The 24,248-nt window shown below is 37.0% G+C and overlaps 1 long non-coding RNA gene across 1 annotated transcript; it reads right to left on the bottom strand.

Annotated features, from left to right (window-relative positions):
* Window positions 1–16,485: 16,485 nt before the first annotated feature.
* On the bottom strand, window positions 16,486–24,245 carry LOC141367299 (uncharacterized). Its single transcript, XR_012371629.1, has 4 exons — window positions 23,180–24,245; window positions 21,021–21,074; window positions 17,289–17,322; window positions 16,486–16,991 (listed from the first exon to the last, which is right to left on the bottom strand). It is a non-coding gene; the product is annotated as an uncharacterized lncRNA (long non-coding RNA).
* Between the last annotated feature and the right edge of the window lie 3 nt (window positions 24,246–24,248).

The raw sequence follows: 24,248 nt of genomic DNA, 5'->3' as shown, positions 1-24,248 counted from the left end.
TATTGTAGTTTTCAAATATGTGATTCGTTATCACAAAGGCACTCTCTGTTTATATTTCAAACACGCTGCATTTGAAGTGTGTCCAAAAGTGTTTCTCTTAGCTACCTTCATGCCATCGAAGTCATTGCCTCATGAGGCAGCGAGGCAACAACTAAGTTTTCGGATGCAGCCAAACTAATTTTTTTAAGTTGATCCAACTTTTACTGTTTACAGTGTATCGCAGCAGCTGGCCAAAGCGTCCAATGATGAGCAGCCTATGAATTTGTCAATGTCTAAGGTGGCAACCGTGCACTAGCGGAGTCAAAGACTGCATATCTGCTCCTTACGGGCCCCTGTAGGCCAGCAGTTTTAAATGCTTGGAAACGCAAGGCGTGCCTTTTTATATTGCTAGGCACCCACAGAGGCAGCTCTCCTGTCAATCAAATATTTAATTGTGAGCATTCTTTTGCTGTTAACTGTCATATTAGCAGAAATTTTAAAATGAGGACGCTTGCTCTGACCTTGATTGAGGGTAAGAGGTGCACAAACACGCAGAAGACAGTTAGTGAGTGCAGTCCGGTTGTTACAAGCAACTCTAAACTTCCGTCAACACAACATAAGGCCCGCCTTTACCCTCATTCGATTGGACAATAGAAAGACGCAAATGATGTTGTGCACTTTTCCGCTCCCAGCGCTCCTTCAAAAACGCATGCTGCGGCAGGCGGCAAAAACTGCAAGGCGTTCCGCGCACATAAACAGCATGCAAAAAGTTGTATTCCGACTAGCAGTAGCAGAGTGACGCGATCTCATTGATTTCAATGGAAACTTGGCGACTTCCGCCGACACGAGCGACAGTAACTGTTGGCAACTGGATGGGGCGTTTCCAGTCACGTGACATAGTTGAGAAAAGTTTACCTTAATGCAAATTATTAGCAACTTTCAGGGGCGACTACCAATGTGAACGAAGCAGTGAAGTTCATGTCATCCATCTCTCGTCAGTTACTGGAGTAGACGTTATTCATTTATTTATGACAACCAGATATAGAAACGCCTCTTTTGAAAGAGACGAGTGACACACAGCGACAAAATCGCTTATAATGTGAATGTGCTGCATTCAGACTAGCAACGACTACCAGTAGCAGAGCGACGCGATCTCACTGATTTCAATGGAAGCTTGGCAACTTCCGGCGGCACAAGCGTCAGTGATGACAACTGGATGGGGTGTGTCCAGTCGCGCGACAAAGTTGAGAAATGTTTAACTTTACGCAAATTATGAGCGACTTTCGGGAGCGACTACCAATGAGAACGAAGCAGTGGAGTTCATGTCATCCGTCTCACGTCAGTTACTGGAGTGGACGGTACTGATTTGTTTATGACAACCAGATATAGAAACGCCTCTTTTGAAAGAGACGAGCGACAAACAGCGACAAAGTCGCTTATAATGTGAATGTACCTTAACGCTTACTGCCCATAGAAAATCATTCAAAAAAGGCGCCTGCAACTGCCATAAACGCGCTTGGTGATATCGGCCCCTAAAACTAAAGTAAAGAGGCTGGTCTGGAAAATGTAAGAAGAAGAAAGTATGGATATTTGTGTAAGGAGTAAAAGTAAAAATCCGTAAGAAACATAGTGAAGTAAAGTATTTGTACTTCGTTACTTCCCATCTCTGCCTACCCCTAACTCCAAAAATGTACGAATGTGGTCATAATATTAATACGAATTAGCCCCCTCGTAAAATACGTACAAAGTGCACTGAGATTGTTTTGGAAGTGCAAAGTCCTTACAAAGTTTTCACGGACCATTAAAGACACAACCTGTGTAGGTAGAGACAGAAGATTAGAATTTTTGGTTATTCCTAAAGAAACAACAAAGACCTTCATTAAGTTTCCTGCTACTGAGATTTTTTTCCGACCATAAGATAGGGTGACCATACGTGCCTGATTCTTCCTGGACACAGGTCCTGGTCAGGTTTTCGGTGCATCTTCAAATACGACTTTCGGAAGTCGTATTTGTTGACCGCATACGCCATTCAGTTAAAAACAAAAGACATACAGTTTCATTCTTACCTTAAAATGTAACGGTTGTTTTTCTGTAATTATAATAATAATCCTCTATGACGTATGCAGTTGACAAATACGACTTCCGAATGACGAACCCGAAATTCTGACCAGGGCTGGGTTTCCCGATAACGATTGAACTTAGCGCTTAAGAGCGCTTTCTACGAGCTACTTTACGAACATTCATTGTTCATTTACGTGCGTATCCCAAAGATGCACGTATAACAATTGCTCGCAGTTGGGTTTTAAGTGCTACTTACGAGTCGCTATCCGTTTGTAAAGTGCTGAAATGTCACCAATAGAAGGACTCGAATTTTTAGCAGAAGCTTGTTTAGGCTAATTATTTTCAGCCGATGTGCACTAATATTTTTAATATTATTATTCATAATTGTTCAAAGACTTTTTAAATGTTTTAATAATTTGCGCATAATGAAATATTATTTACCGTATTTAGTTAGGAGTCGTCCCACTGTGAAATGCCCTCTGCATTTAATATTTTAGTTTAGATTATTATTATTATTTGTTTTTATTATCTATGTTAATTTATTATTGTGGATTATTGCATTGTTCCGTAAATATTTATTTGGTTTCTTTAATTAGATGCCATTTCCCAAAAAATTTCAATTTTTTTAGATGCATCAATTGGTAGGAACCATTTATCAATTTGCTAGTACCAACTTCTACCAAAACACAAAAAAAAATTTACCAACTTGTACCAAATACGTTTTCCTTCTTTATAAATTTATGTTTAGTCATTTCAATTTGATTTCTCATTTATATTATATTATATTATATATTTAATATAAAATAAACAAAGAAGAACCCAATAAATAAATAAACATTTAAAACATTACATTATCGTCATTGCAGGAGTGCAATTTGCTGGTTGTCCTGCAGGTGACCTTGTAACTCTGTTGTCTTACGATGCACTTATGAATGAACGATTACTCCAGAGCACTCGTAGATCTACGATGATTTTCAAGTGCTACTTAAGTTACGAAGCTTTTGGGAAACAGCCCGTAATTTTAAGATGATTCGTACGATCGTTTTTACGATCAACTTAGCCTTACGATGCTTTTGGGAAACCCGGCCCAGGACGAGTCAGGGAAGAATAGCATGTATGGTCACCCTACATAAGACCCTCACATGCGTCTCTTTTCGAAAAACCTCCTATCAGTGTCTCAAACTGCCAAAAAATCTGAATTTAAACATTTCTCTTCAAATAAGAATCATCTGAGCTATGTTACATACATTCATTTTTATCTCTATACAGTGTATACTATTATTTCATGTTTTGGCACCACAAACCTGAGACAAAGTTGATACTCAGACACAACAAGAACTCCATCAAGTCTTCTGAGATACAGACGAGCGAACTCCGAGCACTAACATGTTCCTCTAGATTGTTTTAAATAATGACGTTTGGATTAATAAAGCTAGGACATCTGTAAAGACAGCATGTGGTTTTATTTATGTTACTTGAGGAATTCTTTCAACCCCTGTAACCAAGTGTGGTGGATGCTTAAGTGTGGCAAATCAATGAAGGAAAAGCTCTCCTTATCCACCTTCTCAAACTCCGAACCGTGTCTGATTAAATGTAGCCGATTTCCACGCCTCTGCTTGGACCGCCACAGCCTCAATGGAGAGTCAGTGAGAGCCCAGTGTGTGTGCCGTCACCCAGCAGCCCCTGGGGCAGAAAAAGTAGCACACAAACTGGTTATTATGGTCATCTCTGAGCACAGAGGCCATTTCCCCTTCAGCCACCCCCTCGACGTCTTTTCCATAGCTGGCATTGAAACGACACATGGCTACGCACGCCTGCGTGTCATAATCACGCAGAAACAAATACTATGTACGCTTCAGTCACTTCTTAATGTGCGATTCACAATAGGGCCATCAGAACCGTCTCCCTAGGGAATCATGGGAAAGTTGCTCGGAGGGAGAAAGGCTCTGCATCTGTCTTCTGCCTAAAGGGAGAGTGGGATGGCATTCCTTCACCGCGCGTCCCACCCGCGACAGGCTGCTTTATGAAGCCATCATTCACCTGATCAATGGCTCGGCGGTCTCAACCAGCCTCCCCGGGAGAGCGAGAAAGAGGCGAGGAGGAGCCGTGGGCCGGGCCGTCCGCTGGCGCTGTGATCTTTCACTCCGGCCGGTGAAGAGGGAAAGTGATAAGCAGCCCTCCTCTCACAGCCAGCCACTAACAACAATCTAAACGGAGCAAAGTGCTACTTTTAAATGAAGATACAGCACTCAATACACATCTTTTGCTAACCTGATCTACACAACAATGTGATTCTCACTTTGGTAACACTTTGTAACTGTTAATGCACAATGAATGAACAATAAAATGCTAATAAAACTATATTGCTCTTTGTTAGTTAGTTCACGTTAGCTAATGCATTTAACAAATCCAACAAACTTTTTAAACTAAACTTTTTTACACCAAGATTGTACATTAGGATTATTTTGTCATGTCATGCTTTCCCTTTAGTACCAAGTAAGCCTTGATAGCCACTGATACACCTTCAAACAAACTACAGGTGCAACAAAATACCCCTAGAGTGACATAACATCATTTACAGTGGCCAATTAGATGGCCGAATGCTTTCCGTTGTGTCAACAGAATAGGAAAGCGCTGTAGTTTTAGGATTCATTCTGAAGCGAGTATTCATTAACCAGCTACGTTGAACATCCACTTGATCCTCAATTTGTCTCTTGGTAATTCATCTACCAGTCACAAAGGTTGCCGTTAACTAGAAACACTGAAGCATCGCAGGACTCGGCCGTCTTTATTCCGCCCGATGATAATGCTGGCACTGCATGATGCTTTAAATGGGGTTTTGATGACCTCAGCTTCTGCTCTCTGTAGGAGCAAATCCTGATCAAGCTAAACTGAGCTTTTATTGAGCCACCGAGGCGCTGATTGCACTTGCATTGAATGAACGCCAGTCAATGGAGTCACTAATTGGCCAAATAGGTTTATAAGGCATGCAGGTACAGAGGGAGGTGAAGCAAGGGTGACCTTAGATTGCAACGACCAGATTACCGTAGTAAAACAAAAAACTACTTTTCATGTGCTCCAGTTGAAATCTTGTATCAAATGTTAATTGCGCTCTCATTTGTAAGTTGCTTTGGATGCACTGTAAAAATGTGAAAGTTGGATCAACTTAAAAAATGACTTTAATTGGTAACACTTAAAAAATAAGCTTTTTCAACTTTTTGAGCAAAGTGAGAAAATTTTAGTTAGGTTTTATCAATTGAAGTAATTTTTTAAGTTAATCCAACTTTCACTTTTTCGTATAAATGTGAAATCTGTTTAAAACATTAATTAAAGTTATTTTTGTGTAAAACAGTTTAAAGAACAGAACGGAAATTAAAGTACGAGTCAAACCAACTTTCTAGAAATGAAGAGTTTCGTTGCAAAACGAGATAAATCCATTTTTTGTCAAAACATGTTTATTATCATGTTATCATGTTATTATTTTGTTTTATGGTGCTACTTAGCTGTATTTTTTAAGTTATGAAGGTTTAAATCAAAACAAACCAACTGCAGTTGAATTGAAATTAATTGGAATGCACAACCAAAAAACGAGATTTCTGAACAATTAAAAAAACGGTGGTTGTCTCGTTTTGCAACAAAACTCTTCAAATATCTCCTAAAGTGTAAAAAAGTATAAACTGTTTCATCAAATGCACGTGCGGTGACGCGATATGCATCTGCACTGAAAAAATTATTCATTCAATTTACTCAATTGTTTAAGGTAAGTGGTTGCAATCAATTTCTTTAAGCTTCATTTAAACAAAAGTTTTTTATTTTCTTTTATTTTTCAAATTGTTTTGTTTGTTTGTTTAAATGTAGCTTAAATAAATTGAGTTACCTTTAAAAAATTGAATAAATTAAATGAATAATTTTTCCGAACTTTTCTTCTGGTTTCAGGGATTTTTTTTAATGGTCTGACTAGTTGCTAAACTGAACTCTTGAACAAATACCTCGTCGAAAATAACAAATGTTTTGGTTTCGTAGATAATCTACGTGTTTATTTTGCTTGTTATATAAATAAACTATGTTTTAAGTACTTTGTTGTTATTTATTCTTAGTGGAGTTTACCGCAAGTTACGTGTTGACCACGAAAGCCGTTTATTTATGTTGTTACTGCTGAAACCGTCTATAAGATTAAGATGATAGAAACTTTACCTCTCAATAAGAAGAAGCTAAAGGTGTTTATTTTATAAGATGGGTCCATCTATAACAACATCAGTGATAAAACTGAGTTTAAAATGCTTATTAAGAGCAATTAAACAAAAGTTATATCTATATAAATTATTGAAACCAATTAGGGATGCATTACGATTAATCGCGATTAATCTATAGCAGAATAAAAGCTAAAATTATATAAAATCATATATGAGTGTGAATTGTCTATAATAATTGTATATATAAATTATATATAAATGTATAATAATTATGTATATATAAATATGCACACATGCATGTATAATTTTAAGGAAAAAAATATATTTATATATTAAGTATTTATGTTTATATATAATATAATATAACTTATACATAAATATATACAAATGTACATGTAAACATTTCTTAAATATATGCATGCATGTGTGTGCATTTATCTATACAAAGTTATTATACACAGTTCACACACACACATATATGATGTAAAAACTTTTATTCTGTTATAGATTAATCGTGATTAATCGTTATGCATCCCTAGAATCAATGGCATCCCACCTATTACTGAAAACATAGTAAAACTCTGTGTAATGTAATTCACTTTGCGGCCTCTCGCTCTCTGCAGGCTTTTCATTAAATATTACGATTAGTTTTATTCTTATACCTTAAGGTACCAATAAAATTTTTGTATTCTCAATATAGTTTTACACATTTTATAATATTTAAATAAAGTAAATAAGCAAATTTTGAGACTATTTATAAATAAAGCTAGACTTTTAAGTTACGATTCCCCAAATATATGCCCTTTAAAAATTATGGATTGTTTCAGCCCATAGCTGGGTAAAATATAAACCCAACTATTTGGTTGAATTAACATAAAAAATGTCCATAGTTGATGCAACCATGGGTTAAAACAATCTAGCTTATGGTACAATGAAGTGCATTGGAACAATAGCTACAAAAATAAAATATCCATAGTAAAAATTAATAAAAATTTTGACGCTAACATTACCCAAAGGCTCAAGTTACTGCCTAAGAAAGCTAGTCAATCACATAAACTATTTGTTAGCTCGATCCGATTTTCCGAGCTTTGACCGATCAGCTGAAGTGCGTCATTATGACGAAACTTTTCAATCTAACAGATTTCTGACCCCAAACTTAACACTGGGACGAGTAAATCTCTAAGCCATGCATTGAAGGAAGGCTTAAATGCCGAGCTATGCATTCATTTGGCAAGCATTTTTTAACACAAGGGAACGGAATCTCGGGAGAATGAACCATCTCGGGGAGCTTCTAAACCCGCGAGTTCTGGATGAGCTGCTACGAAAGAAAGAAAAACAAGAGATAAAAAAAGTCCCTGAAGGTCCCTGTCCCCCCGTCAACCCCCACTGTGGCCCGGCCCACAGGGCTTTTCTCCTGCACCCGGGCCCTCCGTTGGGCCCCCCTCTGCCCTTTTCAGTCCCTAACAAAGCTGCGGGCCATGTTATTTGAGGCACTAAGGAGTTAACCCTCCTCACTGCTCCTACACAATGGCCTCCCCATTGAGGCCTTTCTTCATTTAACCTTCCTAATGACAGGTTTCATCCTCTTACTCCTGACAAAAAGGAGGAGCTGAAGGAAACCCACCACCTTTCTCTTTTACCTCCTTTCACGTCCCCTCCCCTTTCCACACCTCCTAAAAGCGCAGACTCTCACTTTGCGGTCTGATGTGACAGCTCTTTACAGTAAATGATACTGTCATCGTTTTGGGTGACAGTTTTGCTAACTTTTACTTGTAATTATTCAATAAAGATAAAAGCTATTCGTGTGTTGACTCTCTTGAAGTGTAAACACTGACGATATCCAACACAATCTCGAGGTAATTCATCACTACTCTGAGGGGCTGTTCACACCTGCTATTAAGATGCACTTTGGTGGAACGGATCACAAGTGGAAGACGCTAAATACAGGTGTAAAGGGGTGTAAAACATTTTGAACTCATCCACTTTCCACCACATTCAGAGGTGTTATCGAAAACACATTCGACCGGATTGTTTTCGTAGCATAATCAAATGTTTTAGAGCAATCACAAAAACCAAACGCCTATTGATCTAATGTGTAATATACAAGCGCAATGTTTTCCATCTGTCTAATGCTGCGTTCACACCAGCCACGGTAAAGGCGTCAAGCGCGAGTGATTTCAATGTTAAGTCAAGTCAAAGTGAACACGCGTTGACGCGCGTCCTGAGGTCTCGTGCACGAATTAGGCTTTTAGCACGGTCTAGTTCGCGCAAATTGAGCGTTGATGCAGCAAATGCACATATTGAAAAATTTGGCGGAAAAACGCGCCACATTAACCAATTAGGAGCTTGCTCTAGTAGTGACGTGATTACAGGATGCGAGTGGAGTTGCAGAAGCGCCTCCCATGATGCGAATTGTGAAATGTGAATGTCTCGAAGACTAGAATTTCAAGCGCGAATAAAGCGAGTAAATTCAAAATGTTCAAGCGGCAAACTAGACACGGCAGATGCGAATTTGACGCCTCAAAAGCAGCTGGTGTGAACCCACGGTAACGCTAACCCATAGTATTCGGCACAGCCTTTAGGCTGTCATTGATAAAGCAGCTGCTCTCCGAATCTTTAATTCTTGTTTCAATTTGGCGAATGTGTGAAAGTTGCGCAAGCTTATTGTATCAATTCCTCTTAAATATCCGAGGAAGTCTCTACATATACCAGTTCCTCCAGAAAAACGCGATTATCCGATCACATGATTCAATGCATAATCAGCCAAAGTCCGCATATTTATGCAGGGGCCGCATTTTGTCCGCATAAATTTCTGTTCGCAAAATATACAAGGCTTGCATTATTTCATAATCCCCGCATTTTCGCAAAAAAGTCACAGAAAGTTGAAAAATTTTGCATTTACTTTACACGTGCGCCGCCATGTCCCCTGTTGTCATGGGAATGTTAGGAAGTGATGTAATTATGCGACATGAACATCAATGAAAAGTTGCAAAAGCTGCAGACAGTTTTGCAAGTTTACACAGTTTTTGCAAGTTCACGCAATTTAGGCAAGTTCACGCAATTTCATCGTGAAATTAATACAATTGCATAAAATTGCATAAATATCCTGCATATTTCATCGCATTTTTTAAGAAAACGTGCGCAAGATTTTTGCCCTCAACAATCCCAAAAAACAAAACGTTGTGCAGCATGTTTACTAACAACACAAGTAACGGTACTCTGACATAATATTAGTAAGCTTTAACTTAAATCTGTCATTTTTGCAACTCGTTTTTTAACGACTCGCCCACAGACAATCCTCTTGAAGTAATCAGGACAGAAAGTGGACAAAAAAATTATTAAAATACCATGTGTGAATGGACCTGTCTCTTTTGTACACGTGTGATCTGATCGACCAAAATGAATCTTTATACTAAGTATAAACAGGGCCTAAGATGTGGCCTATTTGTATGAATTTGTATTATGTCTCATTCGTACATAATAGTACCATCAGCTATTATTACTTTTTTGTACTATTTACTTTGTATGGATTCATACATATTAGCCACCTTGTATAATTTTTAAATTCCTGTGCAATCGGACTGCGATATCTGTTTGTCTGAGCATCCTGACTCATTCCAGGACCTCATCCCCAAAATAAGAAGCTTTTTACTCTCTGAAATATTGTGGTCAAATTAATGATGCACTTATTATTTTAAGAGATGCACTTATTATTTTATTTTAAGTGTTGTGCAACTAATAAAACTATTGCAACCATTCACTAATAAAAACATCCAAAGAAAGTTTCACAGACAAGCAGCATTTGACGCAAGGTTATGATCTTCCTACTGTTTCGACGCTTCCTGTTGTGTGGGCTCGCGGTTCACTCATATTTGGCACGAAAACAAAGAGGGTGCAAGAAAGCTGCCCACTGCTGCCGCTACTAAGCAGGGGTGCGACAGGGGTGAGCAGTTTTGACTGAGGGTCGACAGGGAACATTGACAAAACTGTTCGCTCTGCTCTGGTCTCCGTGTCTCCTGTCTTAGTGTCCTACCCTTTTCCACACCAAAGCCGAGGGATTTTTTACGGTTGACCTTCTCCTCACGCTTTTGTGAACCTCTTCACCTCGTGTCAATTCTCTTGACCTACTCGGTCGCCCCGGAGCAAGCCACTTAAAAGAGCGAGATGAAATTCTGTAGGCCACGCTCACATATGTTTCTTGTTGTCAGCGAACACTAATGCTTTTACATTTCGCTACTGAAAACCGGACTAATACAATGTCAGAGTAAACACCCTATAGTCAGAAGACAGATTTAAAATACTTTAATTTAATATTTAATCAACATAGATTGCAAACATAACACATGGCTTATAGCAAAATATAGCATCGCTTACTCACTTTTCTTCATTTTGTTGCAAAGACATATTTTATTTTTAATAGTGTATCCTTAAACAACTACAATCTATTGAACTGTCTTTTCATTAAATATGGTGTTCACACTGACTAAAGCCCATTGCGAAGAACATCTGCAGTCGTCTCACCCTCCTCACTGACCTGGATGAAATAATTCAATTGTTCATAGATCTGCCTGCTGAGAATCAGGTATGAAAGCACAAACATGACTGCAGGCTGTCAAACAGTAGTGTTCACATGCACTTAGAGCTGGTCTAAGAGAAGAAGATGCATTTCTGCTGGTAAGTGCAAGATATTTTCTGGTCAAACGAGTTCAAACAAAGAGCCCTGAATGCTTGCGAGCTGTTTGTCTATTTTATAAACGGTCAAGAACCTTTGCAGTGATGTTGTAAAGTTCAGAGAAAGGCAGCATGCACAGTAAAACACAAGAGAAACAGAAAAACCAAATATTTCACTGTCTATGCAAAAAAAAAAAACACAAACTGAGATCTTTCTGCCACAAATAAGTTGGAACAAAAGGTCTTTAAGCTTTTTCAGGGCCCCTTTAATGTATAGATAGGAGGAGCAAGGACCCCCAGTATTTGCCTACTTGGTTATTGGTATTTGTACACAGATAAATATAAAATTAATTTAGTAGATTTTAGGGCTATAACGATGCATTGTGTTTCTGGGTCTGAAATCGAATCGCAAGACTCTGATTCTGTGTTTCATGCGCAGCTGTACTACGGGTCTTTGATCAGTAGGATTTTATCAATCTAAAATCATTATCAATCTGAGTCATTTACAAAAAAAGCAACACTCGTCAAACACAATCATTCAAAATATTCTTTATTATCATGAAAATACCCGAAACAATTTAAAGAACAGCGATGTAAATATGCTTATAGACATTTTCTGGTATAGCGTTTGTAATGGTTCTTCTTCTTTGGCACAAATGGAGTTTCTGCACGAGAGCGCCCTCTGGCTTTTGGATGTGGCGGCATTTCACCGTAATTCATTCAAATTTATTCATTCAGAAAACGCGCATTTTCACAATAAATCGTCCCAGTCTTAATACATTTTAATGGTTTTATATCATTTTATATGGAAGCCTCCACTTCAATCAAGTATTTTAGCATTTCTATTAAAAGCCTATTAATGGATTTTTTGTTTGATGCCTGATTTTATTTTTATTTAATTCAAACAATATTTGGAGGAGCCCCTAGTCATACCACCCTGGACCCACTGTTGAAGACAAATGCAGATTTTAATAGGCTACTTAAGGTTAAACAAAAAAATCCTGGGTTATATTCAATCCAGCAATGGGTCAAAAAGGGACAAACCCATGCTATTGGGTTAAATATGAAGAAAATGGGTTAAAGGTGGCCTAGAATAAAAAACTTTATACCACGGGGCTGTTAAATGCTGTATTCTAATTGGCTTAGAAATGTTCCATGGGTGTTGATGATTTTTCTGTAAACCGCAAAAATAAACTTGTTAAATGTCTTAAAAATGGGCACCAGAGCAATGTTTGTGGTAACCGTGGTATAAGAGGAATAATTGACTCCGGTCCTTTTAAATGATTTGAAAATAATGCACTCCTGCGGCTTCACGTCGTGCTGCATTACTACCTTGGGTTTGCATTATTTTCTTATAATTCAATGGCCCGCCGTCAATTATTCCTTATGTATTTACTTAAGCATAGATGAATAATAAGAGCGCTTTAGATAGTAATGACATATCGTGAGCATCAAACACGTTTGTTTCCTCATTTGTATGTAAACCTCGTGCACGTACAAGACTGCTGGAAAACAGGCCAATCTCAACATAATGCTGCGTTCATGATTTCAATGTTAGGTCAATGTGAAGACGCGTTGACGCGCGTCTGGAGGTCTCACAGCGCGAATGAGGCGTTTAGCGTGCCGCGGTAGATGCGATTCTGCATCATTCGTACGTCTAGTTCGCGCGAATGCTGCGAATTGAGTGTTGCTGCAGCAAACGCGCGAGTTTAAAAATTTGAAGTGAAAAACACCACGTTAGCCAACCAGGAACTTGCTCTAGTAGTGACGTGATTACAGGATGCGAGCAGAGTCGCAAAAGCCCCTCCCATGACGCGATTTTCCCCGTGAATGCCTCGATGACTAGAATTTCATGCACGAAAGCAGTGAGTAAACTTAAAATGTTCAAGCGGCAAACTAGATGCAGAAGACGCGAATTTGACGCCTCAAACGCTGCTGGTGTGAATCCACAGTAAGACAGTCAAGATGTATGATCCCATTATTAAATTAAACATTCTATTATAAAATGTTTACAAATGTGAGCTACTGACATGAGCCACAGAGCAAAGCAGAGCTCAACATTATTATTCATGACTCTTCAAAATAGAGCAAAAATAGACAATTTCATTCAAAGGACAAATTCTAGGGACATGTAAAAATGTTGAATCGATTTTGCACTTGAATAAAGTTACATACCTTGTATGTAAATATGAAAGAACAATTTAACATACTATTTCAATGCATTATTTGGCACCTTTAAAACAACACAGCATTTTGAGTTGAAACAACTCAACATAGGATAAATTACAACCAAACGAGCTAACGCAGCATTTTTTGGAAGCTACACTTTTAACATGCACTCTTAATAATAAAGGTCCTAAAAGGGCTCTTTGCTGCAATTGCATAGAAGAACCATTTGTGACCCCTGACCACAAAACATAAGGGTCCATTTTTTTAAATTGAGATTTATACATCATCTGAAAGCTGGATAAATACGCTTTCAGTTGATGTATGGTTTGTTATGATAGGGCAATATTTGGCCGGTATACTCAACTAACTTGAAACTCTAAATAATGTTGGGGTGCAAAAAAATCTAAATATTGCAAAAGTCGCCAAATGAAAACTTTAGCAACGCATATTACTAGGAAATTTACTAAATATCTTTATGGAACATGATCTTTAATTTTGCCAAATGCAATGTATAGGCTATTGCTAAATATACCCGTGCGACTTATGATTTGTTTTGTAGTCTAGGGTCACATTTTTCGTTTAGCAGTGACCTTTTTAGGTCAAAGGTTGTTGACAGGACCATTTCTTTCTTACCTTTATGTAGTCAGTAGAAATTTTTTATAACTACAAAGTGTAATGATAATAAGGATTTTTTTTACGGCTGCGACATAAAAAATTGAGACTGGTAAAGGAATCCTTGTTCTGACAAAATGTGAGACCTAATACAGGACTCAAGCATCGAGTATGGCGTGAACTACCTCAGGGCTGAAACCAGAGAGCATTTTCTACCCAAACTACACTAATGAAGAAAAAGAAACAGGAGGTGTGTGTGTGCGTTTCACTTCTTAATTTACCTCTACAAACCCGCTGAATGCTTTGACAATCTCAACATCCTTCAGCTGCTATCACAGAGAAGCAGATCGGGTGTTAAACTTAAAGGGTAGAGAGGAGATGCAGTAAACCTTCGGCCAACCTCAAGGTTTGTTTGCTCGAATGTTTTATTTAACCTCTAATCACCGCATTAGGTCTTTCTTTCATTCGGCGCTTTATGCACTCAGAGGCCTCGTTTTAAAGCTCTAATGAAAATAAACCGGAGAGCCGGCTTTTTATTTTGAGAGTGACGGGTTCAGATCAGGGTGAGGAATAGAGGGCAGCGGGAACAAAGACCAGAAGACTCAGAGGTCAAATGGCCTGGTGTCCAAAACTCCTTTAGCGGACACGGCCCGGGAGAACGCCGCCGCTTGTATAATCACAGATCCGTTTTGTCCATGCGTGTAGGATAGAATATATCACGCCGGGTTGACACAACAACAATAGATCACGTTTTTGTCCGAGCCGCTTTTCACGAGGCCACGCATCTCGGCTTAACCCTCCATTCTGTCTCCTGTTTTCTGTTCGTGACCTCCGAGTCCCGCGTCCACACAATTAGAGATTTCGAGGGGAAGAGCATTATCCTTAGATCTGTAGGGTCAAAGTTAATGAGGGGAATTAAAGAGACCATCATTAACATACAGAATTTTTTTTCCAGTTCTGCTTTATGTGCTTTTTATTCAAATAGGGGTCATCGCTCAGCTTTTGTGCTCTTATAAAGTGTGCTTGTATGACGGGATTTTGGTAAAATGGTGGTATTTAAAGGCTATTCTACAGAGATGTGCTTCTTTGACCTTAAGTTCAATTAGATGTCTCTTGATATAACACGGACAGTTCTGACTTAATGAACTAATAAATATAGACCTTATTTCTTTACAATGTTTCAACCAAGTGGCACATGCATAATACAGCTGAACGACTTTGCAAATGCACATGTTTAGAGTTTAGTACAAATCACTAATAAGTAACCTCATGCTGTAAAGACTACCCAGCAAGCAAAAGCCTTCATTTCACCATCTAGGTTAACTATAGACGGGTGATTCTCACGAAAACTTGGATTTAAAAATGGCATGAAAATGTAAAAATTGCTTAAATGTACTTTTTTTCCCACCAGACATTGAAAAACAAAGTCTAGAGTAAATGGGAACATTAATTAAAAAATTTTACTTTTCATTTAACACTTTTTGTAACACAATTTAAAAAATTTGTCCTAAAATATCTCATTACCGCAACAGTCAGAAAACATCAACACGGACATATTTTCAAAATGACATGACAAACCTGAAAGAACATAATTTGGAGATTATGCACATGCATTTAAAATCAAACTATTATGCTTCTATTAATTAAATTAACATTTAATAAGCATCTGTTGCGGTAATGATAATCAAAATGCCGTGTAAGCATTCTGACAAGACGATATTTCAAATTAACACTAAAAAAATGATCTGACCTGGTAGCCATCTTGAAGTAACTGGTCCATGTGCTTGGTCACTCAAAATCAAACTTTATTAAAATTCTGTATGTGTGCTTAAACTGTTCTCAAAAAGTGTTGCGGAGGATGAGAACATCAGGCATGGACACATCATTTTCCTAATTTTTCTTCATTATTATTATTATACATCAATATTCAGTAAATATTTTTCTGTCATCTAAAGTAGTCTAGCAAAACATCCATTTATTTTTTTTCTTATATTTTTGTGTTCATTTGATTACATTACAACATAACGCAGCCGGACACATTGCGATAATGAGAATTTCAGCAGAAAATGAGATAAAATTTACAATTATAAATTCTTATGTTAAAATCACACATTGTGCAAGGTAGAACACAGTATTGTGTTAATTCTGATGCTTTTTAATGTTACTATATTACACATTTTAAAGCTAAAATCATTAGTGCCGTGGTGTTTCAATGGTTTCGTGAGAATCACCCAGACACAATATAATCCGGCTATGAGTAACCACTTCTAGCCAAAATAAATTTTGAGATGTATGATATTCAATCAGGTAAGCAAAGTGAACAGTGATAACAATGTGTTTGGTTTTAATAATTTATTATTTCATTTATTTTTTAGGCTATGGTTAGACATCTATGACATTTTGACTGACAGCCCAAATTTTGCCTTATTTAAGCCTAGACGTTTGGGCTGTGTTTGGACGGCTATTAGACGTCTTTTAAAGCAAAATTGCTTGCTGGTACAGTCATAAATGATACCACAAATTGTGTAGTTTGATCCAAAGCGATCACATCTATCATTTTTGCTTGGAAGGAGATAAAATGGGTTAAAGAAAAACATACCACCTGGAAACAGCCTATCAATCATTTATAATATCCTAGCAACCACACAAAAAGCCCTAGCAACCATCGTGGCATCATAGCGGGACATTTATCAAAAGGAATCAGTGCTCAACAACAAACAAAAAAAAATATGTTTATGAATTTAAATCAAAATGTGAACTTAAATGCGAAACATTGCCCATTTTGTATGAGTTTTAAAGCATCGTATCAGCTTTCAAAGCCCTATCGAATTTTAACGAAATTTTACGAAAAGATTTACAAGTCTTCTTGTGTTTTTATTAGCGTGGGTTCAGATCCGATTTCACCATGAGCCATGTCATTAAATAACACTCAAATGTCATCCCGTCTTACTCTTTAATGTCTCAAACGATGTAATGTGCTGTCATGTGACTCCCATCACCCACCTGTGTGGACTTTGTCTTAATCCCTGCTGATCTCCTCTTTGCTTTGAATACTTGGACTACTGAGTGTAACTAATTCTCCCACACAAGGATATTGTCCTGCCCATTTCGGCTTTGTTTTTCCTCTCATTCACTAGTGTCATTCGTATGCCGAGCAGCCGGACAAAAAAATCCTCCAAATTAAAAAGCCTTAATGAGCTATTACTCTCACCTTAAATCTAATTGCCTCCGAAATGGATAAACAATCGGTGCAGATTAAATCCCGTCCGAATGCATTGTTCAACTGGAGTCTGAAAACAATGCAGCCTGTTTGACATAAAACAAAAATACATGACTGTGATTGAATAATGCAACATCCTCTTTCCTTAAATTTAAATGCACTACAAAAAATAAGGGTGCTTCACAATGCCATATAGAAGAACCATTTTTAGCTATATGGTTTCATAAAGAACCTCAGAAGAACATCCTTTCTGATTCAAAAAAGGTGAAAAACCTTTGATTGGATGGTTCTTTGAGAAACAAAAAATGGTTCTTCTGTGGCATCATTGTGAAAAACTTTTAAGCCCCTTAATTTTTAAGAGTGTAGTTTTGTCATTTACTCACCCCATGTTGTTCCAACCTCGTTATTTTCTTTCTTCTGTAAAAAACAAAATGAAATGTATGTCCACACAATATCATTAAACTACACATGAAATATATAGCACAACATACACTCTTAGAAAAAAGTACAAAAGTTGTCACCTTTTCAAAAAAGTACCTTGAAGGTGCACACTGGTACCTCAAAGGAAAATATCTGTACCAAAATGGTCCCCCTTTTTTATAAAAGGGTACTGGCCAGTGACAACTTTTGAATGTATATTGCACATGCAGAGAGCATTAATGATATTAACATGACTCTATTTGAAGCTTGGCATAAATCTACTTCCAATGTATACATAAAAAAGCAGCCATACATCTTGTAGACGTCTGATTTTGTGTTTTATGTTAGAAAATAAAATCAAGGGAATGGGCAAAATCTGTAACAATCGAGTATGCTAAAACTATTTATGCCATTTATTTAAAGGTGCAGTGTGTAATTTTTAGAAGGATCTTTTGACAGAAATGCAAAATAAAATACAAAACTATATTATTAGGGCTGTATAAAGACCTTTCATAATAAACCATTATGTGTTTATTACCTTAGAATGAGACGTTTTTTATCTATATACACAGAGGGTCCCCTTAAATGGAAGTCGCCATTTTTTGCCACCATGTTTCTACAAAAGCCCTTAATGGACAAACTTGTTTTTACTAAGTTGTCTCCGACGATAACATGTTTCTCTATGTTTCTCAAAAGCGAGGGGTGAGCAGTGGACTGAGCCGTTCGTTGCAATTTACAACCTCACCACTCGATGCCGCTAAAATTTACACACTGCACCTTTAATTAATAAAAATCTATGACATCACCTTATCCGAATATTATAAGGGTAAGTTTACCCCAAAATCACAATTCCATCATAAATCACTTCCCCTTAAACCACAAAGTCCTTCGGCCTTCCCTCAGATTTTTAGATATTTTTGATGAAAACCAATAGGCTTGTGACTGTCCCATAGACTGCAGTTTGATTTTCACAATTCTTTTTCCATAAAAGAAGGAAAGACATTGCCAAAAAGGTCCATGTGCCATCAGTTGTTCAATAATAATATTATGAAGCAACGTCTTTTGCACAAAGAAAAGAAAATGTATGATTTTATTCAACAATTTGTTCTCCTTCTTGGTCTTTAAGTGTGTGTTCATGACCAGACTATGGCACATGCTGCTGACGTGACCTGCTGATGCAGTTGCCAGCGTTTTATTGGGTTTTTTTCCTTTTTTTTATTTAAAGGGACATTCCACTTTTTTTTAAATAGGCTCATTTTTTCAGCTCCAACTTTTAGCATAGCTTAGCATAATCCATTGAATCTGATTAGACCATTAGCATCGCGCTCAAAAATGACCGAAGAGTTTCAATATTTTTCCTATTTAAAACTTGACTCTTCTGTAGTTACATCGTGTACTAAGACTGACAGGAAAATTAAAAGTTGCGATTTTCTAGGCAGATATGTTTAGGACTATAGACCAATTTCGAGTAGACGTCACAGTTACGTGACTGCAAGCTGCGCGCGCAATGTGGTTGCAAAAAAACAGTGGAAATGCATTAGACACGAGTGAAACGAGCAAGATAACTAGAAAATGTTTTTTTTATACTGAAAAAGCAATAATATCAAAAATATATATTTAATCTTTTTTTCGTTTTCTATTATTTCTTCTTATTTCCTTATATCTCAGCGCATGTCTTCTTCCTGTTTTTCTAAAATTATGATGTTTACATTCTTAATAAATATATAAATATAGCACACACACGATGTAAAGTGTTATTTATATATAAACAGGCCCTTTTAATTTGTGTGTAAATATAATACTTTTATAATAGTTTTAGAACACACACATAGGCTATAAATTGAAGAAATAATAGAAAACAGGAAAATGATGAAATATTTAATAAACGTTTTTATATAGAATACATGATAGTATTGCTTTATATGTACTTTAGCGATTCAGACTGTCAAAATAATTGATTTAGCAAAAAAGAACAATACGTAAACATTACAAACATGCATATCAGTAGCCAAGCCATTTAAACTTTTTATTTATCTAAAAAATAAACGTAACGTGATTAAAACGCTATAAGAAACATTGCACTAAAGGGAAACACAGTGGAATCAGACTTCGACAGAACAACGGATCCATAAAAATCACGGTTTAATGCTAAAACACTTCTCACAGCTACTGCGGAGGTATCACTTTCTGCAACCAGTTAGGCTCCGCCCACAAAAAACATCATCTCTGTTTGTAAACACGAAAGTGGTCTATACTCTCATTCTTGCGTAATAATCAAGGACTTTGCTGCCGTAACATGGCTGCAGCAGGCTCAATGATATTACGCAGCGCCTGAAAAAAGTCCCTTGGTAACTTTCAATAGCTATTTTCGGGCACATATCAAAACTCTTTGGTCATTTTTGAGGTCTAACCAGATTCAATTAATTATGCTAAGCTATGCTAAAAGTGGTACTGTCAGACCTGGAGATCAGCTGAATGGATTCCAAAATGGTAAAAATCAAATGTTTAACTCTAGGGGAGCTGGAAAATGAGCCTATTTTCAAAAAAAGTGCAGTGTCCCTTTAAGCCATTATGCAAACATTGCAAAAAATACTTAAACAGCCAGTATAAAAGCACAAATTAGTTGCCAGCGTATTCGATGTTTGTACGCTGGCAGCTACGTCAGCAGCATGTGTCGTAGTCTGCTCATGAACGATCAAGGAGAACAAATTGTTGAATAAAATTCTTCGTTTTGTTTTGCACAAAAGTGTTCTCGTCCGTTCATAATATTATTATTGAACTACTGGTGGCACATAGCCTCCCGGTTTTCATCAAAAATATCTAAATGTGTTCTTAAGACAATCAAAGACTTGGTGGTTTAGAACAACACAGCGGTAAGCGATTTATGATCAAATTTTAATTTCGGTGTGAACTTACCCTATAATGCACACAAATGCATTTATGACGAATCTTTATTTTTGCTCATTTAAACTCGACCATTTCCCAGCAAATGGTAAACGCATCACCCCCCACAGTACACAAACAGTGCATCAGACGGAGGAATGGTACAGATGACTATTCCATAGAGACGGCCCGTCCCTATAGAAGTTTTTTTAGACGACCATTTGGTGCTCCCATCTCTAACCTATTGACCCTCAACCTAGAGAGGTCAGCTGTGTCAGGGAGTCCAGATCCAGCACAGGCCTGTAAATCAAACGCTGGCGGGAACAACGCACTGTCCAGGGTCCCAGCCAGGCCTGGCACCATCACTCTCCAGGCTCTGACGCACTACCAGACCCGTTCCCACTAAAAACATGCCATCCTGCCAGGCCTCGTGACCCCGGACGGGATACGTCGGCATTGCCGATGCAAAGCGCTCGGCCATATACCCTCCCAGCCCCACCTGTGTAATGGTCTTCCTGTTCTGGCTTGTATCACAAACATGCATCGTTCAGGCACGGCCACACCTGGAAATCTAGTACACAAATCACGCTTTAAGGGACATCCGTGCCCTATTGAGACAGTGAACGTTAAACACCCATCAGTTTGACCTCTATGTGATCGCCCTAGGGCTCTCTCTAATGGACAGAGCCATAAAATGATCATGTTGCTGTTTTTCCAGTCAAACGACGACACCAGTTGTTCGGATTCCTCACTGGCTTTGTGACCCGAGTCATCTGCTCTGCATGAATGAACTCGAGGCAAACCTATTTTACCTTTGGTCGACTTCAGCGATGAAGAACAGTTCTGTCCGGTCGAATACTCTTCCACTAAACAGAAGCAATTTTTCATCATCACTAATACTTAACCATCTACACATCTCAGCAGGCTCACTGTTTTAGCTTAAATACATCATATACATCAATTTATAATTTTTTTAATCCCTTTTTTGTAGAAACATGCATTTTCTGTAATGCTGCTTACTGTGAAAAGAATTAATAATGTAAAACTTCTTACAAGGAAACTAATGCATATTGGTAGATGTTTTATTTGAATGATGTATGGCATTTTAGGGAAAGGGTTACATGGGGCAATGGTTTACATTTAATTATACATTTTAGCAACTAATAGGCCTATTTTATAACCAGATCATACTGAAAAACGCCTTTTTTTGCTACCTTAAATTCTTTAGGTCATTTCAACTTAACATTTCAAATCTAGATGATTTGCTATAACCAGTGGTGTAGTGCAGGGTATACGCAGGTAATCTTTATAAGATGGCATGGGGTATGCCCACTTCTACTTAAAAATAAAAATGGGGGCATAAATAAGGAATAAATAAGTTATACTGGCTATGACTTATAAAAAAGTTGATGACTAAAAGTAACAAAAACATGTTGTTGTGACTTGATATTGATAATATAAAATAATTTAACAAAATAACTACAAGACAAATATTTGGGGGTGGTTTACCGGACAGGAATTAGCTTAGGCCAGGACTAGGCCTTAATTTAATTAGGAAATATAACTAGTTTTAACAAACATGCCTTACTAAAAACATTACTGGTGTGCATTTTGAGGCAAAACAAAGTGCACGGATATATTTTAAGATATGTCAGTGCAAGTTGTTTTCAGTTTGGACAGTGCTTACATTTGTTTTAGTCTAGGACTAGTCTAATCCCTGTCCAGGAAACCACCCTTTGATGTCCTGGTCCTCTGTAAAATGCTTCCAATGTTTTGTTAAAAATGTTTTGCTAAATACACACATAGATTTCAAATTGCAACTTACTGTATGTGCCATTATGTAACCAGGAATCGTTTTTTACAAAATGATGAGATACAAACCAGCATGAACCGTCATTGAACTGCACGCACTGGTATTATGCTGCCCTCTGGTGGTGAAATTACAGCCTTATTTGTCTGTTTTTATTCTCTGATAGTTTTAGTCCTACATACAAATGGACTATTAAACAGTTTGTATATTAACTAATACTGTACTAGTAAAGTAATAATGCATAACATCTGTTCAGGGGAATCTCACGAACCCTGTCACAAACATGTCCCATTTTCACCCCAAGCAAATAAAAGTTTACTTGGTTATTACTAATTAAATGTGATTAAATTTATATTGCAAAATTAAATTAAGCTTATTTTAGCACATATAATATTATAAGGAGGATAACAACTAAGTATCACAATTATGGCAAAAAATTAACTCTAACTCTATGCAAATGCCAACTTTATGAAAAGTTACGTTTTTAACTATACAAAAATCTCAGATGTCAATATTTAGTGGTTCAAATTCCCAAGCAAAGTCTCGGTTAAAGCATTTTTTATTTATTTTTTCCATAGTTAAAGGTAACGTAGAATGTAAAACCTGGACGTAGATGCATAATAGGAGTTTATAGTAATGACTTCTGTTAAAAAAAAACAATAAAACCATTACAGAAAATTCTAATGGTTTTATTGGGAATTGTATTGGTTTTAATGGAATATGGCCCAAAACACACTATTGTGTGTTGGGTTTTGTTGGTCTCTAATGGTATGTAGCTATTGGTTCTATGTATTGTCTCTAATGGAACACACTACAGTGTAGTGGTTTTATTTGTAAAAGCTAATGGTTCCTATTGGTATTTTAATGGAAACCATTAGAATTTTCTGTAATGGTTTTGTTGTTTTTTTCAGCAGGGACATATTGTGAGCCTCAAATACGAAATTTTCCTCCTTTGTAAACCTCGTGCAAGCAAAAGACCGCTGGAAAACAGTCCAATCTTAACATATAACACCGACTGTGACTTTACAGTCGAGATGTACGCCCCCAACATTAAATTAAGTTGTTACAATGCTAAAAACAGAGTTAGCGCTTTAGGCTGAAGTTCTACTATTGACATTACAGTTATGTTTTGCAGGTTCATACTAAAAAACACAAACTTACCACTCAGAAACGGCCATTAATAATCTGCAAACAATTGATTATTTATCAAATGACATATCTTTATCTAAAGCCTCAAACATATGGTCTACTGAAAAGAGCTGCTCTAAGAAACAGCCAATCAGAGCTAGTGATGGGCGATTTCGAAGCACGCTTCATGAGTCTTCGAACCATTACGAATCTTTTGTTTCGAATCATTAGTTCGGAGCTTGTTTCAAACTGGCCAAAGTCACTTGATTTTAGCAAACGAGGCTTTATTACGTCATAACTGTTTCGAAACGTTTCAAAAATCCCACAATTCACTACTAGGGTGAGCTGATCACAAATGACCAGTGTAGGTGAACTCGGGTCAGTTTTATTATAAAAGTTCATAATTCATTCATCCTTCTGATTAATAACACTACCATTTTGTCTACTTTTTGTTTGTAGACAGATTTAATGACAAGAATGTGCATAATTAAAAAGGGAATTCGTTTTAATGATTTGTTTGCTGTAAATAACTAAAACTAACACAAAATACACTTTTAATTATGTCTTAATTAAATTTAATAATTTGTTTTTCTTAAAAACATATTTTTAGAACAATCTTGCTATTATTTTGTAAAAAGTGTAAAATGTTTGGACAGATCTTGCTGCTTTTATATGGTACACTATTTTGACCAGCAGGGGTCGCCAGCGTGTATGGTGTTTCGAATGCTTCGAAAAACTGAATCAATTGGTTCAATTGATTCGAAGCTTCGAAAAGATTCGTTTCTCCTATCACTATCAGAGCAGAGCTCAACGTTATTCATGACTCTTTTAAATAAGAATAATACTAGGCCACTTATTTCAGAAGGCAAATCCTAGGGTTGTAAATGGACATGTAAAAACGTCTCTGGATATTTTTTGCACTTAATAAAGCTAACCTACCTTCTAGGTAGTTATCAAAAAACAATTTAACATATTATTTTAATGCATTACTTGACAGTAAGTGCAAGTTTTAGAATTGACACATCTATAATGTTTCTTTTCCTTATAAATGCACATACAAAATTCAAATAAAATAAATATTAAATGTTCTTAGAGCCATCCG

Source organism: Misgurnus anguillicaudatus, chromosome 10 (genome assembly GCF_027580225.2).
Source record: "Misgurnus anguillicaudatus chromosome 10, ASM2758022v2, whole genome shotgun sequence".
NCBI lineage: Eukaryota > Metazoa > Chordata > Actinopteri > Cypriniformes > Cobitidae > Misgurnus > Misgurnus anguillicaudatus.
The sequence above is the reverse complement of the archived record's forward strand: the minus strand, read 5'-3'. Positions and strand labels throughout refer to the sequence as shown.